At 40.4% G+C, this 20,415-nt stretch overlaps 1 non-coding gene across 1 annotated transcript; it reads left to right on the forward strand.

Annotated features, from left to right (window-relative positions):
* Positions 1-18,866: 18,866 nt before the first annotated feature.
* TRNAG-UCC (transfer RNA glycine (anticodon UCC)) lies at positions 18,867-18,939 on the forward strand. The gene has a single exon. It is a non-coding gene; the product is annotated as a tRNA-Gly (tRNA).
* The last annotated feature ends 1,476 nt before the right edge of the window (positions 18,940-20,415 follow it).

Here is a 20,415-nt window from a genome sequence, read left to right on the forward strand (position 1 = left end):
CTACTCTTCAAAAGATATCATTAAGAAATGAAAAAAGCAAGCCACAAACATATGTTTGAAAAAGGACTTACATTAAAAAATAAATATATAAAGAGAAAACTGGACAGCTACATGTAAAAGAATGAAATTAGAACATTTTCTAACATCATATACAAAAATAAACTCAAAATGAATCAAAGACCTAAATGTAAGACAGGAAACCATAAAACTGCTAGAAGAAAACATAGGCAGAACACTCTTTGACATAAATTGTAGCAACATTTTTTTTTGGATTTCCTAAGGCAAAGGAAACAAAAGCAAAAATAAACAAATGGGACCTACCTAATTAAACTTAAAGGCTTTTGTACAGCAAAGGAAACCATTAACAACACGAAAAGGCAACCTACTGAATGGGAGAAAATATTTGCTAATGTATGACCAATAAGGGGTTAATATCCAAAATATATAAACAGCTCATAAAACTCAACATCAAAGAAACAAATAACCTGATTACAAAATGGGCAGAAAAATCGAATAGACATTTTTGCAAGGAAGACATACAGATCACCACAGGCATATGGAAAGACGCTCAACAAAGTTAATCGTCAGGGAAATGCAAATCAAAACCACAATGAGCTATCACCTCACACCTGTCAGAATGTCTATCATCAAAAAACCCACAAATAACAAGTGTTGGTGAGGATATGGAGAAAAGGGAACCCTCGTACACTGTTTGTGGGAATGTAAATTGCTGCAGCCACTTGTGGAAAACAGTATGGAGGTTCCTTAAAAATGAAAACTAGAACCACAGTATGATTCAGCAATTCCACTCTTGGGTATATACCCAAAGAAAAGGAAAACACTAATTCGAAAAGATACATGCACCCCAGTGTTCATAGCAGCATTATTTACAACAGCCAAGATATGGAAGCAACTTGTGTTCATCAACAGATGAATGGATAAAGAAGATGTGATATATATATATATATATATATATATATATATATATATACACACATATATATATATATACATACACACACACACACAATGGAATACTACTCAGCCATAAAAAGAATGGAATTTTACCATTTGCAACAACATGGATGGACTTGGAGAGAATTATGCTTAGTGAAATAAGTCAGACAGAGCAAGACAAATACTGTAAAGATATCACCTGTTTGTGGAATCTAAAAAATAAAACAAACTAGTGAATACAACAAAAAAAAGGAACAGACTCACAGATATAGAGAACAAACTAGTGGTTTCCAGTGGGGAGAGCAAAGGAAGGGGGGGAGGTAGGTGTAGGGGATTAAAAGGTACAAACTACTATGTATAAAATAAAATAAATAAGCTACAAGGAAATATTGTACAGCCAGCAAATATAGCCAATATTTTATAATAACTATAGATGGAGTGTAACCTTTAAAAATTGTGAATCACTATATTGTACACCTGAAACTTACATAATATTGTAAATCAACTACACCTCAATAAAAAAAGAAGAAAATATAAAGAGCTTATAACTCAGTAATAAGAAGATAGACAATCCAATTAAAAATGGGCAAAAGATTTGACCGGATTCACAAAAGGAGATATATGAATGGCCAATAAACTCATGAGAAGATGAACAACATCCTAAGTCATGAAGAAAATGCAAATTAAAACCACAATGAGTAACTGCCCTATACATCCATTTAAATGGCTACAATTAGAAGGACTGACAATATCAAGTGTTGGAGCAATTGGATTCTCAAACATTGTTGTGGGAACATAAAATATTACAATATTACATTTGGGAAAACAGTTTGGCCGTGTCTTACAAAGTAAACCAATGCTTATCATCCAACCCAACAATTCTACTCCTAAGTATTTACCCAAAGGAAAGTAAAACATATGTCTACACAAAGACCAGCAGCTTTGTCCATAACAGCCCAAAACTGGAAACAACCCAAATGTTCAACAGATGAATGGATAGACAAATTGTTGCATATACAGGGAGTGGAATACTACCCAGCACCAACAAATTACTGCCGAATGATGGATGAATTTCAAAAACATGCTGAGTGGAAGAAGACAGACATCAAATAAAACATACTGTGATTCTCTCTCAGATAGATAGATAGACAGATAGATAGATAGATATAAATTTTAAAATATATGTCATAGGGGACTTCCCTGGTGGTCCAGTGGTTAAGACTCCATGCTTCCACTGCAAGGGGCGCCACGCTGCACGGCCAAATAAATAAATAAATAAAACACCTTTAAAAATAAATAAAATATATGTTATATATAAACACATATATAAATACATATATATATTTATATATATGATTTTTGCTGGGTCACCTTTGCTCTTTATTGGCCATAGTCCCTCCAGCCTTCAGTCTCATCAGCACACAAGTGGGGTGAGGGGTGCAGGGGGCATGGGCAGGCTGCCCCTTGCTGGGCGGGGCAGTGAGGAGAAGTGGCAGCCCCTCTGGCTGGATCCTTCCTGTCCCCTAGGCCTGGATCCTTGCCTCCTTTCAGCCCTCTCATATATGTATGTATACACACACACACACACACACACACACACACACCATTGCCACACAGGCAACCAGTCATGCCAATGTAATGGAACTTGAGTAAGAACTCTGAACCACAAGGCTCAGGCAGGCTTCCCTAGTGGCAATATTCCATGTGTTACACACAGGTACCAGGAAAATAATGCATACAAGGCTCCACAGAAAGAGGACCATGGGAGCTCTGTATTTAGTACTTTTCCTGGACTCTGCCCTGTGCTCTTCTTCCCTTGGCTGATTTTAATCTGTATCTCCCCCTCAAAATAAGCTATAACTGTGAGTTTAAGAGCTTTCAGTTTGTTTTTTTGAGTCCTGCTAGCAAATTATCGAACCTGAGGGTAGTTTGGGGAACGCTCCCACTCCACACGTGCAATTAGTGTCGGAAGTGAGAGTGGTCTTTTGGAGAACTGTATTCCTGTTAATTCTGCAGTTTCCAAAACTCCCAAGGATTTAGCTCTAAATTTTAGCAATATCATAAAGGTGATTTTTTTTTAAAGTGGTCGTTTTCCCTCATCTACTATGTATGCATGTGTGTGTATGTGTTTGCGCATCTGTGCATGTAATCAAGTATACACACACATACCCACAATGGAACACTGTGCTTTTAATGCTGGGAAAGAGAGAATCTCTTAAAAAGGCAATTTTGGAAGCACCTCAATATTTTGTACTTCAAATTTTAAAGGTATAAGTAGATCTTTATAAACTTAGAAGAAATATGAATGAATGAGCATCAACTAATTAACAGAAGGAATCTAGACAAAGTAGGGAGAGAGAAGGTAACAGGGGTTGCCATTTACTGTTCTCTAAAAATATTTAAGTGGTATGATTAAGGGTCATTTTTGTGTTTTTATGTTTTCCAGAATTTTTCAAATTAATGAAAGAATAAATGTATCCTGGACAAATTTAGAAATATATATGTATGTATATTAGAAATATATATTAGAAATTTAGAAATATAAGAATTTCACACATTACTTTATGGTCACAGGAAATATAAAACAATTTATTTCATTTATACACATAAATGTTGTTCTCTTCTTGTTGCAGAGAAGAAAAATAGGGGGATCAAATCTTTTAAGCATAAAACACTTTCTATTAGTATAAAATTCTGTGAAGGAAATGCAGTGAAAAATAAGATGCGAAGGAGAAAAAGGTGTGATATTAAGCATCCAACTGTAAAAGACTAGCTCATTTTGGAATTTTTTTGAATAGATGATGATGGCTGTCAAACCCCTACAATATTTTGTATTCAATTAGATTTATTTAAAGGAATGACATAAGTTTTATTTTTAAATTTCAGCATTTACAGTTTGCCAGAAGTTACCTCTCTTTAGTTATTTAAACTTTTGTTGAATACTTTTATACATAAACTTAAAAGTTTGTGGAGGGTGTATATGATTTAAAAAATATTTTAGGCATACATGAGTGAAAGGTTTGTAGGCCACTCACGTTAGCTATAAACTACATTTGGCGATCAGTGGAAAAGTGCAATACTGTTTAAACTAAGCCAAGGATACTCTGCCACCTGGTGGCTTAGAAATTTTCATGGTCGCTAGACAGGAATAAAAACCTCTCCTCAGACCAGGCGTGATGATGAACTGATTCATAATATACAGAATCAGGGAGATGAATTCCTTGATTACAAAATGTATGGATACAGAGAAGGAAGCAAAATGATTCTGAATATTATCACTGCAAATTCTGAATATTATCACTGCAAATCCAGGGAATTATCACTGGTAGTTTTTTACAGGGTAGGAAAATATCTAAAATCTCTCACCTAAGATCAACTAATTTCAGAAATGCTTAAAATGATAATTAATACAGTTTTATTCTGTGAACTTGAGTAAAAGCAAATTTCTCTGTCATTTTATTGTGGAGAAACAGAAAAAAAAAGTTTTGACCCATTTCTGTGCACTGTAGAAAATTGAAATTACCAAAGATTGCATACTTTATTGAAAAAGTATATATGTAAATTCTTACTACCTGCATTTTTTTTTTTTTTTGGTTCCTTGCTTTACCTTGGTTAATTTTTCCATTGTTTGGATTTCATAATGAAAACAAGAACTCTATTCTAGAAGTTGGTGGGGGATTTTTGGTTTATTTGTTTTGGGTTTTGGCTTGCATTATGGATGATCCTTAAAAGAAAAAGCCCAATTTATTTAAACATATTATGTTAATAAAATAATATACTAATATATGTGTATATAGTGTTATATAGTGTGTGTGTGAATATAAACAAGCTTTGAAGGTATAGCTCAGCACTAAATGGGGCTAACATTACAAAAATACACCGGCAAAAATAACTGAGAAAGTTTTAAGGAAGAGTAGTGAAGATGACCAGCCCTACCAGATAGTAAAACATAAAGTTACTGTAATTAAGATGGTCATACTACACGTGACTAGACACCTTAGCAATAGTAGAAAAGGACTGGAGTGCATGTGGAAGTGAGTACATGATAATGCTGGCATTGTTGAGTGAAAACAAAGCGCAAAATAATGTATTGGCACATATTCATTTGTGTATGTGTAGCTGTATAAAGGGAATAATATTTTTAAATTATTATTGGACTCTTCTCTTTGTCTTTCTTAGTACAGGCCTAGGACACTTAAGGTATCTACCTGCCCAGGAGAAAGACTGGGATCTGCTTCCTGTGGTAGATGCTACTGTGACTTAGCCAGTTACACTTTATCTTCCCCTTCTTCCACGGGGACAGATAGTCCCACAATAGATCCTGTGGAAATGCCTGACATTTTCTTCCCCAGTCTTCCTTTCAGCTGTGGGTATCCATGTGACATGGTTATGGATAATATGAAAAACAGAGAAATCTGTTGGAACTGCTTCTGGAAAGATTTTTCACCATGATAAAAAGTAGAGAGACATGGGGAGATGTTTCTCCACTATGAAAGCCCCATTTCTCTTACCTTTGAATGAGGCTGTCTGAAGTGATGTCCAGAGCAGCTGCAGCCATCCTGCGACCTTGAGGTGATAAACCTGAAGATGAGACATCAGCACGCTGAGGATGGCAGAGCACAAGGTCTGGGCCTTGAATGGCATTGTGGACTTGACAAATCAACTCTGGAGCCCTTAACCCTCAGAGTTTTTGTTTTGTAAGATTATTAAATGTCTTCATTGTTTAAGCCACATTTAGTTGGATATTGTCACTTGTAGCCAAAATCATTCTAACTTCTACATTACAGAGGAATGTCTAAAGACTGACAGAGGTAATGTGCCATTACTGATATATAAAAACAGAAATTTACCGAGAAAAGAATGTTCAAACTCCCTTATCTGTCCCTTGAGTATATCAGCATCCAAGGTCAGAGGACCCATGTTCACTGGGTTCCCCACATGGTGAAGAAGTTAGCACATCTGTCAGGGACAATCAGACCATGTATTTGTCTTTTAATAAATGACCTCTGGTGCGGGGGGAGGTTAGACAAGCACGGGTGACAGTGAGGGCAGGGGGAGAAGCTGCACCCACTCCACAACCCTCTGTCTGACTCTGGGAGGCGCCACCTCTCGGGGTGTCCCATTCCAACCTGGTGCGGCCACATCAGGACAAACATCATCGTGCTTGTGGTCAGGTGGAAGGTCTAATGCCAGGGTTAGCTTTGCGGAGCCGCCCTTGGGTCTCACGTGCTGACAGGCCCCACAAGTAACTGAGAACCTGGCTGGGCAGCTGAGCCGAGGCAGCTGCCAGGCAAGAGCAAACTGCTGTGGGGAAGGCTGCAGAATGGGGCATGTCAGCCTAACCCAGGAGGGCCACAGGGCCATCGGAAGCCAGGCTGCAGTCACCAGGAGTGGTGCGCCAACAGCAGGCCACTGACCCCCCTCAAAGGTCTGCAGGGTAGCCCTGACCAGAGGGATAAAGCTCATGGCCCAGAGGCGGGAGCCAGAGGCCAGCGGACACACACCAAGTGGACTTGAGAATATTGGCTGAAGGTCACATAAGCTGCCCCCCTCCCCCTGCCCCCCCGCCGCCTTCCTGAAAGGTACAGGGTGAAGGACAGGCTATTGAGAGACTGACATTTTTCATCCAAGTAAGGTTGAACACCTCTCCTAAAGGAGCAGCTTAAACTACCAGGTAGACTAGGGTTTAAACGAAACTGGACACTGGGTTAGTTTTTTTGCCGTTTGCCCATGAGTAGGGGTGGTGGAGAGGTGGAGCCAGGGCGGGAGCAGAGGAAAGCCAGATTCATTACAGGCAAAAATAAAGAGCATACATTTCATCAACACGTCTAAATTGTAACGTGAGCTAAATGTATGACCTTGCTACACACAATATTTCATTAAAAAGACCTAGGAAAGTGACAGCAGTTGGCCCTGGGGGAGGGGACGGGGAGGCTGGGAGTCCGGAGGAGGAGGCTTACTTTCCTCTGAACACTTTGTGCAGTCTGAATATCTTTCTGTGTATATATTACTTTTTCAATTAAAAAACAAAAGAGTGCTTAGTAAAAACCAGCGAAAGTAAATGGTATGGGACTTCCCTGGCAGTCCAGTGGTTAAGACTCCACACTTGACTGTAGGGGGCACAGGTTTGATCCCAGGTCGGGGAACTAAGATCCCATGTGCCATGCGGTACGGCCAAAAAAAAAAAAAGTAAATGGTATGAAAACGGTAAATAAATAGAAGATAGATAACTAATCATTCTTTTTCATAGAAACATTGTTTTAAAAGCCTTAGTGGATCAGCCAAGAAATTATATAACTTGAAAACCACATCTAGCAAGTAAAACTAAACAGTGGTGGAGGGCAGCACAAACGCTCATCGAGTCACCAGGGCACAGGGAAAGACTCCTGCTCGCCACGCACTAAGGTGAACAGTCACTAGCGGGACTGAGTACGTCTAACTGCCCAGGCCGTGTGCGGAGAGGCAGCGGGCCAGGTGGCTGCACCGATGGACTTGGACGCCACTCTCCTTTGGTTTGATCTGGGCTGCCACTTACTAGCTGATAACTCTGGGCGAGTTACTTAACCTCTCTTGCCTCAATTTCCTCATATGTCAATTGAGAATAATATTAATATAGTCATCATAGGGTTGCTTAAGGATTCAATGTAAAGCACTCAAAATTGTTCTTGGCACATAGTAAGCACTCAGCTATCACAGCTATTTCTGGAATTGACTGAGGGGGGAAAAGGTGCTGAGACTCCCACCTTCTAAGCTCAGAGAAGCGCCATGTCTTGGGGCCAGTCATCACCCCAAAGGGGCCAGTCAACAGAACTGGCATCAACACCCTCCCCATCCCCTCAATCCAGCCCCGTCAATATGGCGGAGGACTTGGGTTAAGGAGAAAGCACAGTGTCCATGAAGAGAGGCTATCCCCATCACCTCATCTCACCTGCCCAAGGAGAGGGGGCAGTTTTGTGCATGGGTGGCCAAGGAAATAACATGTAGAGCTGTGGAGGCCCAGAAGCAGGGGGATCCTGACATCTCATTTCCTGGTGAGGCTGCGGCTTGGCCATGGGACTTACAAGAGAAGGGAGGAGATGGCATGGTGTGACAGTTAGAGAAGGGGGCAGTGAGTGCACCTCCTGGCTCTGAGAAGTGGACGATGGATCCTGTTCCTGTCTCCAGGCCCCTGGAGCTATAGAAGGCAAGTAAAATTGGGGGCATATTCACCCTGTGCTCTAGATAAATACGCTCCATTAATTGGAAAAATTCAAGTAAAATTTGTAAATCCAATATAAACAGACCAAGCCAAAAATGAATTCAGTCTTTAAGGAGTTTGCACTTTAGACACAGTTATAATAGAGTATGTAGTGAGTTTTATGAGAGAGTTACAGGAACGTGGAGCAGGGTGTCTAAATCAGATGGAAGGATCCAAGAAGTCTTCCTGGAGGAGGTGACACTTAAACTGAATTTAAAGGATGAGAATGAGTTAACTAGAAAAAAGGGGAGGGATGGGAGAGTATTTCAAGAACAGCACGTGGAGAGAAGTGGAGGTAAGAAAGCACACACTACATTTTAGAACTTACATCTGGTTTGGAGTGGCTGAGAGGGAGGGTGGATGTGGGAGTGAAAGGAGATGAGGCTAGAGAGGAACGTATATCCAGATAATGCAAGACCTGGCATACTAAATCAAAAGGTTTTAAATTTGTTCTTAAATCAGTGGGGAGTCATTGATTTTGAACAGGGAAGCAACACGATTACATTTGCAGTTTAGAAGCATCATACATCCAGCAGTGTGGAGGCCTCCAGGCTGAGGCAGGAAGGCCAGCTAGGAGGCTACTGCTGCCATCGAGGCAAGATGACACAGTGACAACACGGCACCTGAGTGAAGGCAGAGATGAGGGAGACGATCAGGAAGCAGACTCTATCCTTGGTGACTTTAAATGTGAGATGAGGAAGAATGGGGAGTCTAGGATGCTTTCTAGTTACATGATTTGGACAGATGCCCAGACAGGAAAAGCAGAAGGGGGAGCAGGGGTTTTTTTTCTTTTTAATTTATTTATTCATTTATTTATTTTTGGCTGCTTTGGGTCTTCATTGCTGCGAGCAGACTTTCTCTAGTTGCAGCGAGCGGGGGCTACTCTTCATTGCGGTGCACGGGTTTCTCCTTGTGGTGGCTTCTCTTCTTGCGGAGCACGGGCTCTAGGCACGCGGGCTTCAGTAGTTGTGGCTCGCGGGCTCAGTAGTTGTGGCGTACGGGCTTAGTTGCTCCGCGGCATGTGGGATCTTCCCAGACCAGGGCTCGAACCCCATGTCCCCTGCATTGGCAGGCGGATTCTTAACCACTGTGCCACCAGGGAAGCCCAGTTTGGAGTACTTTTTGTCCAAAGAATATTATTTCGACTTTTGGAACTCTACAGAACAAGGTATCATAATGACATAATTTTTTCCTACATTTCTGAATATTATGATCATTTATTTGTACATATATCCACTAAGTTTCATATCAGTAATATATACTCACAAAGTCATAAAATAGTACAAAGTGTGAAGCAGTCTTTCTTTACCAAAAAAATTCCTGAAGTCATTTTCACCGTGCTTTAGAGGATGCTGTGGGAGAATCACAGTAAAACATTGGAGAGGCCCCTCTCCCTCAAATCCTAACAGGTAAAATGTTGTGTTTCTGTTAGAAAGATTGCCAGAATGTACTGTAACCTCACACTTAGAGAAGAACTCCTACCTTCCAGTCATAAACAAAACTGAAAGCACCAAGCCAAAGGCCCCTCTCAGAGCAGATTTTAGTCATCCTTTGACATCAACCAAAGGACATGCATGATATATCACAGGGCCCAGTCTCAGGTGAGGTTTGGAATTTCCTTTCCTGATTCTCTCTCTTGGAGAGCAGAAAAAATAATCCCTCAGGGTTGAAACACACTGTCAAGCTTGACATCACTTCAGGCTGGAAATCTCCAGAGTTTTCTCCTCACGATTCAAAACCAGGGCAGGTATTAAGACTGAAAATCATGCTGACAAGTTAATTAGGGGGAAAAAAAAAAACAAAAAAACACAACTGTTAATAAAAAGGCAAGCTGAGTGAGATTCTCCGTGTCCCTCTTCAAACAAAGCCCACATACGATCCGGGATTGTGTGACATCCTCCGTGATAGATGTACTGTTCTTGGGAACACTGCCCAGAACCCCGGCCAGGAAGCCAGAAGCAGGCCTCTCAGTTCTAGAACGTTACTAACTAGCTGTTTGACTCTGAGTCCCTCTCTGGGCTTCAGTTTCCCATAAATAAAAAGGCAAAAAATTGACTATGTGATTGCTAACAGCCCTTAACCCTTAGCTCTAAAAATCACTGATTCTTTTTTTTTTTTTATCATCTCAGGAAATATGTGTATTAAAGTGTCTCTGAATGACAGTAGTGCACATGGTAAACTCATAATACATGTTCCTTGAACTAATTAATTAATTTGGGCACTAAGAAAAAGAGGCTCTTCTTTGGCAATTATTTGGTAAATTATAACTACGGACATTTTTCTCTTTCAGACTAGGAGGAGAGAATGCTGCATAATAGCAAGCAGCTGAACTGAAATATCTCTGGTACTCTGCTGGTGACTCCACCCCATTAGATTTGTGTGGCTCAGGAATCAAATTCCCCCATTAACCTAAAAAAATCCATTCATCCTGCCAAAAGGAGTCCCATGCCCAGAATGGAAAGTCTTGACCATGCGTGGAATGCGTTTTACAAACAAAACTGAAGCGCAATCCCTAACAACGTGCTGGGTACTTTCTGAACAAAGAAATAACCTGGGCAGATGATTTTGTTTCAAAGATGAAATGGAATATTAGAAGACACAATTGTTTTTAAACAGCTAAATACAGAGTAGAAAATAAAAGCATTAAAAGGGCTGTAAATTGTGTGAAAGGACTAAACATTTACCTCTGTTACTTATTTTTATATTTGTTGGGCTCACTTTTGCCGTTATTTAACGTTTAACGTTGAACGAGTTACTTTTCTATTTCTGGGTCTCTCGTCTAGAAAAAGTAAAGTTAGGGGTGGGGGAAATTGGTCTCGATAAGTTCTAGAGTTATTCTAGCTTCTATGAGTCTATGCAAAACTTCTTTTCTGGTTACAGAGGTAACAGAATTCATATCAAAAATTTGATTTACCATGGATGAACCTCGAGGACATTATGCTAAGCAAAATAAGACAATCGCAAAAGGACAAATACCGTACGATTCCTCTCATATGAAGTATCTAAAGCAGCAAAAATCATAGAAACAGAAAGTAGAAAAGTGCTGGCGTCAGAGGGGAGGAGGAATCCGTGTTCAGTGGGTACGGAGTTTCAGTTTTGCAAGATGAAAAAGTTCTAGAGATCTGTTGCACAACAGTGTGAATATAATTAACACTACTGAAACGTACACTTAAAAATGGTTGAGATGGTAAAATCAATATTATGTTTTTACCTCAATAAAAATTTTTGTTTTAGTATAAGAAGAAAGAGGAAATGTTAAACCATCCAATATTCAATCACTCAGAGAAAACTTCTATTAACCACATGATACTTATCTGCCAGATATGGTCACGGTCTATTTTTCACCACTTAATGAGTGCCTACACTCTGGTACAGAACAAAATAGTGGACATGACAGACATAGACCCAGCTCTCATGGGTAAGGAAATCAGCAATTACACTAAAAAGCAATACGTTCTACCATAAGGGGGCATACAGAAGGCAGTGGAAGCACGGAGACGGAGCTTTCCCAGGGAAATCATTTTTTAAAAAATTTATTTATTTTATTTATTTATTTTTGGCTGTGTTGGGCCTTCGCTGCTGCGCGCCGTCCTTCTCTAGTTGAGATGAGCGGGGGCTACTCTTCCTTGCGGTGCGTACGCTTCTCATTGCGGTGGCTTCTCTTGTTGCGGAGCATGGGCTCTAGGCATGTGGGCTTCAGTAGTTGTGGCATGCGAGCTCAAAGTTGTGGCTCGCAGGCTCTAGAGCGCAGGCTCAGTAGTTGTGGCGCACGGGCTTAGTTGCTCTGCGTCATGTGGGGTCTTCCCGGACCAGGGCTTGAACCCGTGCCCCCGGAATTGGCAGGTGGATTCTTAACCACTGCGCCACCAGGGAAGCCCAGGAAATCATTTTTAAAGGCTGCATGGTAGCTCATTGTATGGATATTCCATGATTTATTTAACTACTCTTCTATTTTTGAAGGGAAAAGCTTCTAAGTTTTTGTTGTTCTAAAACAAGTGGGAAGCAGCCGCATAGCACAGGGAGATCAGCTTGGTGCTTTGTGACCACCTAGAGGGTGGGATGGGGAGGGTGGGAGGGAGACGCAAGAGGGAGGAGATATGGGGATATATGTATACGTATAGCTGATTCACTGTGTTATACAGCAGAAACTAACACAACATTGTAAAGCAATTATACTCCAATAAAGATGTTAAAAAATAAAATAAAATAAAATAAAACAAGTGGGATGCATATTTTGGTATAAGAGCCTTATCCACATTTTAAAAATATTTTCATGAATGTTAGGATTATACTAATCTCTTGCAGCAGATGGCAGAAGAGATGTAAAAGAAAAACCATTGTCTTACCAGACACGCAAGGCAATGTTTTTTGGTTTTTTTTTTTAATTTTTTTGCCCCCCACCCCTGCACCTCACGGCATGTAGGATCTTAGTTCCCCAACCAGGGATCAAACCCGTGCCCCCTGCAGTGGAAATGGACAGTCTTAACCACTGGTCCACCAGGGAAGTCCCTAGACATGCAAGGAAATGTTACCAAAGAGGTATGTGTGCATGAGTATCTCTGTGTGTGTGTGAATATAAACCATTTTGCTTTGTCCTAAAAGACCATTCTGGATTGCAGAGCTTCCAAAGAAGGCATATCTAACACATACATGCCCTACATTGCATGGTACAGGGAGGGTTATGGGTTTGAGCTCCACAGTACATTGCTCTATACAGGCAAAAGGTCAAGTGCTGCAGAAGACCAAAGCTAAAAATAAAGTGTGGCATTGGGAAAATTAAGGAGTGAGTCAGACCAGATTAGCACTTCTGTATCCTCCCATGCACTGTGGTAACCTCCTCAGCTAGCAAAGGCAGACTGATCCTTCCATGAAAGTCATTGTTATAATAATACTAATAATTTTAGTAACAACGCAGAGCAGTTTCATGTTAACACCTTTGTTCCTAAAGGCCAACTTCTCGTGGACCATCTATGGACCAGACTGCCCCTTGTCCACAATTCAAGGTCTCCAGGAAGACATAGCACCACAAAGGTGAGGAACCTAAGGAGCTGAGTCTCCTTGAAAGTTTATCAATAGTCTGGTAGGACTTAGTGGATTAGAAGAAAGGAAGTAACAATATGGAGCACGTGGATGGGCTTAGGGAGGATTTTGTGTGTGATCCCTTCCTTCATCATTGTGATCCTGAACATTTCTCAGAAGATCCAAATAATTAATGCCATTGGGACTATTTACAAGGTTGTATCTCTACAGGAAATTGTCTGAATATTCCTCCTGCAGATGTAAGTCAAACTTTTTCAGGACTGAAATCTTTCTTTCCAACCTCTGAGAGAATGAAAGAGAGAGAGAGAGAGAGAGAATCACACACTGCTACTTACAGAGTTGCCATATAAATCATAGGTCTGGGTTTTTAAATATTTTCTTCCTGTTAAGAGTCATGGGGAGGATGGTGGGGAACAATTTGGGGACTGCATTTAGCATATTTTTTTAGAGTATCTACTGTGTACGTATAAGACACAATAGGGCTGTAAAGTCATAGTGACTATCTTCTTGGGGTTTATATTACAACTGGAGAATTAAAACTCCATGTTAATAGTCATTTATACAAGATAACAACTACATATAAGGTGCTACAACAGTCCAGAAGAGGGAGAGCTCATTCCCTGCTAAAACATCCAGAAATAGGAAGGCAGCTGTGAAATTTTTTAGTGAAAGATTATTTCTTTCTAATTAGAACCTGTATATTTAAGACTAACTTAATTTAAAATTTTATAAAATAATGTCATTCATAAAATGATGAAAGAATATATACAAACAAATGCTCAACACTTAAATCAAGTTATCTTTTCCAATTGATAACTTAATCTCTAGGTTCATTCTCAATCTTCATTTAACTCAACTGATTCATACCTTTGGCAGAACTAAAAACCAAAGCAAATTAGGTTGACTTTGCGTTTTGTTTACCGTGTCCCCACCTTGCCTAGGCTTCTTGAGATTTCTAAAAATCAGGGAAATGCTTTTCAGAGACTCACAGTAAAAGAAGAAGAAAGCAGAACTCCTTGATAAGATGCAAACTGGATAATCAAGACAGGGAATTATTTACATGAATGACAACTATGTACCTTATGAATCTTGAAATTAAAAAAAACAACTTAAGAAATTTAATAGAATTTTAAGAAATTAATAAAAACAACTTAGAAGAAAATAAGAATTCTAACCAGGCTAAGCCTGCAGAACCTACTAGCTTCTATGTCTTCAAGTTGATTTAAAAATGTAATTCAAATGGTAAGTATTTACTAAATGCCAATTATGCGTTGCCCAGTGGGGTCACAAAGATCAGTAAGACAAAGGCCCTAGCTTCAAGAACTACTGTCTAGTATGGAAAATAGACATGTCAATACAGGTTAAATGACACAATACCATTTACAACCATTAAATTGATTTTAGAAACCATTGAGATTGATAGACCCAAGTATTGCAAGTGTTAGGGACTGAATTGTGTCCTTCCAAAATTCGTATGATGGGGCTTCCCCGGTGGCGCAGTGGTTGGGAGTCTGCCTGCCGATGCAGGGGACACGGGTTCGAGCCCTGGTCCGGGAGGATCCCGCATGCCGCGGAGCGACTGGGCCCATGCACCACGGCTGCTGGGCCTGCGCTCTGGAGCCCGTGAGCTGCAGCTGCTGAGCCCACGCGCTGCATCTCCTGGGGCCCGCGCGCCTGGAGCCTGGCTCCGCAACAAGAGAAGCCACCCCGTTGAGAGGCCCGCGTGCCGCAATGAGGAGGAGACCCCGCTTGCTGCAACTGGGGAGGGCCCGCACGCAGCAATGAAGACCCAATACAAACAAAAATAATAAGTAAATAAAAATTTTAAAAAATAAAAATTCATATGATGATGTTGATGTCCTAGCCCTCAGCGCCTCAGAATGTGTCCATTTGGAAAGAGCATCTTTAAAGAGGTAATTTAAGTAAAATGAGGTTGTTAGGTTGGGCCCTAATCCAATATAACTGGTGTCCTTATAAGAAAAAATTAGGACACAGACTCTCACAGAGGGAAGACCAAATGACATCACAGGGAGAAGACAGCTATCTGCAAGCCAAGGAGAGAGGCCACAGAAGAAACCAACCCTGAAGACACTTTGATCTTTGACTTCCAGCCTCCAGAATTATGAGAAAATAAATATCTGTTGTTTAAGCTACCCAGACTGTGGTATTTTATTATGTCAGCCCTAGCAAACTAACACAGCAAGGATATAGGCAAAGCAGAAGATTTTATACATTGCCGTTGACTAAATTGCACAACGATTTTGGACAATGATTCCATTTGAGGTGTCTACCCTGGAGAAAGTCTTGAAAATGTGCTCAAGAAAATGTATAGAAAGCTGTTCAGTGTAGCATTACCTCTAATGTGAAGAAATTGAAACTAACCTTCCCTTATGAAAACACTGATACAAATAAGTAGAAATCAAAACACTGCAAATAACCTATAAGATAAACCATTATCTTTAAAATCTCTAATAAATAATACCCATGTGAATATGTTTTAAAAAAATAGGAAATGAGCTAAATAAATAAATGATTCGTTCACACCACAGGATACTACACAGTAGCCAAAATGACTGAACTAATGTATTTGCATGTATCCACTTGGATAAATCTCAAAAGCAATGTTCAGCAAAAAAAATTCAAAACTATTTGTACAGTATGATATGTATGTGTAATTTTAAAATGAAGTTGTATATGTTATTTATGGATATATACATATGTATAAAGTACAAATACATACATGGGCATGAGAAGCATATAAGACAAGACTAGTTAAGGGCATGGACTGTGGAGCTTCCTTACCAGTTATATAATCTTTGATAACAAAAAAAAAAAATCTGTCTCAGTTTCCTCATCTGTAAAATGGGATTAATAATACTGCCTACATTATTGGATTGTTGGGAAGACTGCATGACAAAATGTACATAAAATGCTTAGTTCAGTGTCTGGCTAATTGAAAATGCTCAATAAACATTAGCTTACTAGATAAAATATTAACTTAGAAAAAAAAATGTGTTCAACTATACAGGTAATCAAATGTAAGCAAAGTAAAATAAAATTGAGTTGTTAGTTTTGGCAAAGCTTTATCAAAATGAAAATATTGTGATAGTCTCCAGATCTTGGTGTGCATGCCCTTGTATAATGCCCTCCCCTTGAACGTGGGCTGGACTCAGTGACTTGCTGTAACAAACAGAATATGGCAACATCATGGGACATTACTTCCAAAATGAGGTTATAAAAAGACTGAGGCTTCGTTCTTGGGTACTTTCTCTGTCTTGCTTGCTTGCTCTGAGGGAGGCCAGCTGCTGTGTTGTGAGCTGCCCTGTGGAGTGGCCTACATCACAAGGAATGAATGTGTCTGGTTAACGGCCAGTGCCTGAACTTGGAAGTGGATCCTCCCCGGGTTGAGGCTTCATTCAGCAGCTCTGGCTGACAGCTGAACTGTGTCTCATGAGAGCCTCTGAGCCAGAGACACCCAGCCCAGCTTCCTGACCAATTGAAACTCAGAGATAACAAATGCTTACTGTTTTCAGCTGACAAATTGGGGTGGAGGGGGGTTACTTGTTATACAGCAATAGATAACTAATACACCCAATGTAGGCCAGGGAAGCTAATGCTGGTGTATAGTGTTAGTAAGAATGTGAATTGGAATTTCTAAAGAGCAATTTTGGCAATATTCCTAAAGATATTCACGATTTTTTTGCCCTAAAGAAATAAATACACAAAAATTGATGCATATTCATTGAACTATTAAATATAATAAATATAATAGTGAATAACTGGTAATAACTTACATGCCGAACACTAGTTGGAGAATTGTGATGTGATATAATAAGAAACACATATTTTGGTCTTTATCCCTGGTTCCTGGCCAGAGCTTCCACAGCCTTTGTAATTTCCTAAGTGATAAAAGTGCTAGGAGCATCTTTTGTTCTAATATATGGTCTTTGACCCCAGTTCCTGACCCAGGGCCCCTGATGAACCTAATTCTTGGAATGACCTGAGTGATACGAATGTCTTCTGTTCTAATGAGGCAACTCTTGCTGGGCTCCTAGATGGGGGCTGGTCTCCAGAAAGACCAAGCCATGATTAGAAGCTTGGGCTGCTCAGCCCTGCCCCACCCCATCTTCGGTGGAGCGGGGGCTGGAGATTGAGTTAATAATCCATTATGCCCATGTGATGAAGCCTCCATAAAAATCCCTAAAGCACAGGGTTTGGAGAGCTTCTGGGTTGGTGAAAACATGGAGGTGCTGAGAGGGTGGCATACCTAGCGAGGCATGGAAGCTCCAAACCCCTCCCCCATACATTATCTTCTGCATTTCTTTCATCTGCCTATTCCTGAGTTGTAGCCTTTTATAATAAAGTAGTAATCTAGTAAGTAACCTGTTTTCCTGAGGTCTGTTAGCCATTCTACCAAATTCTTGAACCTGAGGAGGGGTCATGGGAACCTCCGATTCATGACCAGTTTGTCCGAAGCACAGGTGACAACCTGGACTTGCACTTGGTGTCTGGAGTGGGGAAAGGCATTCTTGTGAGACTAAGCCTGTAACTTGAGGGCTCTGATGCTATCTCCAGGTAGCAGAATTGAATTAAATCACAGGACACCCAGTTGGTGGCACCCACAGAGAATTGGAGAATTGGTTGGTGTGGAAAAAACCCACACACATTTGGTGACAAGAAGCGAAATATTGGAGCATAGAGTGTTGAGAGTAAAGTAGAGAAAAATAAGTTTTTTTACGGTATGTCATTTGATAAAATCTTGAGCAGACTAAAATTCATGTGAAAATTCTAGTTAATGGTTTGTTGAAATATTCACAATGTAATAGTAACTATGTACACAAATAAAAGTAATTGGGGCTGACCCTAATTTTTGTTTATTTATTTGTTTACTTTTTAAAGGACTTGATAGAAATATACCAACATGGGGACTTCCCTGGTGCAGCAGTGTTTAAGAATCCGCCTGCCAATGCCGGGGACACGGGTTCGAGTCCTGGTCCTGGAAGAGCCACATGCTGCAGAGCAACTAAGCCCATGCACCACAACTACTGAGCCTGCGTGCCACAACTACTGAAGCCCGCGTGCCTAGAGCCCGTGCTCTGCAACAAGAGAAGCCACCGCAGTGAGCAGCCTACGCACCGCAATGAAGAGTAGCCCCCGCTCGCCGCAACTAAAGCCCACGCGCAGCAACGAAGACCCAACACAGCCAAAAATAAATAAATAAAATTTTTTTTTTTTAAAAAGAAAGAAATATACCAATATGATAATGGTGATGGTCACCAAGTAATGGAATTATTAGGTGATGTATATTTTCTTGGTCGTACTTTCCTGTAGGTTCTAATTTTTCCACAGTGAATATGTATTATTTTTAATCTGAACTATTCTTAAGTACAAAATAATTCAATGTGGGCCTAGTATGATTCTTAAAACACATTTACCTTACCTATTTTTTCTGGGTCATATTTTTCAAATTCTTCTCTCAAGTTTCTGAATCCTTCCAGCCACTTCTCAACATCAGGTAAATCTTCTTGTTCTTCCTCTATTCTTGATATTTTCCAACACGGTCTCTAGATATGACTGAAAAGGAAAAACACCAAAGTAAATCTTGATTTAAAATTATATAAAATCTAGGGGTTCCCCGGTGGTCCAGTGGTTAGGACTCTGCACTTCCACTGTAGTGGGCCTGGGTTCAATCCCTGGCTGGGGAACTAAGATCCCACGTGCCACGTGGCCAAAAATAAATAAATAAATAAAATAAAATAATATAAAATCTCAAAAAGGTAATTGGATTTGACCCTTTGCATAAAGTATGATTTTACTTCAGGAAATAAAGATTTAAATAAGTTTACATAAAAATCCAAAATGTATTTATATAAGTCTGGATTTCTTAACCCAGGCTCCATGAACATCTGGGGCTTCACAAGTGGGTTTCAGGTAGTTCATGAAACTTTACACAAAATATCAAGTGTATTTTGCCTCTTCCTTGGAAGAGAGTTCATAGTTTAAGTAGGTTCTCAGTCAGGGCTGTAATCAGAGTGACAGCTGTCCTGGTTCGACCAGCACTGTTGCTTTTAGCACAGAAAGTCCTGAGTTTAGGAACTTCTCAGTCCTAGGTAAACCAGGATGGTGGTTACTCTATCTGAAATCCAAGAAAGACCGATGAAAAATAACACAAAGATTTAATTAAACTCAATTGAATGTACAAGTAAAAATTAGAAGACTACTTCTTAAATCAGAATACTGCCATTTCTTCTTATTTAACCTATGTCCTGATAATTATTTTGTATATAAACCAAAGCTCCTGGTATCTTTCCTACTTAGTTTCTAGACTAACTTCAATTTGCAAATGACCCCCGCCTTGTTACCATGAACTTTTACCTTTTGTCCTGTGTATTTGGTGGCTCCTGCATTACTAGGTTGAGGTAGGACTGCCCTGGCATGATCACCCCCAGAATCAGTCCTGAAGGGAAATGCATGTCATCACATAAGAATCCAGATCTGTGGCAGGATGGGGAACTCAGGTGCTCTCCATTGGGTTAGGTGTCGGGGCACTCCCAAATGGTGTATATTAAGCTAATTTCTGCCCTCATTGGGGGTAGGCTAGAAATCAGTAGAAAGGACCCAGGAGAGGCCTTTCCATTTCTGCAGAATTCCATGTAAGGAAGGATGGGGCCTATGAACTCCGGAGATAAGCTCTATCTGATTAGGAGTACTTAAATTATGGTATATCTTTTTATTTCTCTTTTGTAATCCATCGACCTTTGGTAAAGTCTTTTTGAACCGTCAGCTTTGTGTCAGCTGTGCCTCAGAGAATCATAGGGGGACTTTAGGCCACAGCTGGGGAGAGCAGTTCTTGTGGAGGGCACAGTGGCAGCAGCAAGAATTAATGAGACTTCGATGCAAAAGTGCGTCTCAGGAACAGAGTCTCTGACTCAATCAAGGAGAGTCTCTTTCCACTCTTCACCTTGGAAGTTCTGGTTTTGTTCTACTAAGAAAAGTGACTTTTGGACTTCCCTGGTGGCACAGTGGTTAAGAATCCACTTGCCAATGCAGGGGACACAGGTTCGAGCCCTGGTCCAGGAAGATCCCACATGCTGTGGAGCAACTAAGCCCGTGCGCCACAACTACTGAGCCTGCTCTCTAGAGCCCACGAGCCACAACTACTGAGCCCACGTGCTGCAACT

The sequence above is a fragment of the Eschrichtius robustus genome, chromosome 21, assembly GCF_028021215.1.
Source record: "Eschrichtius robustus isolate mEscRob2 chromosome 21, mEscRob2.pri, whole genome shotgun sequence".
Taxonomy (NCBI): domain Eukaryota; kingdom Metazoa; phylum Chordata; class Mammalia; order Artiodactyla; family Eschrichtiidae; genus Eschrichtius; species Eschrichtius robustus.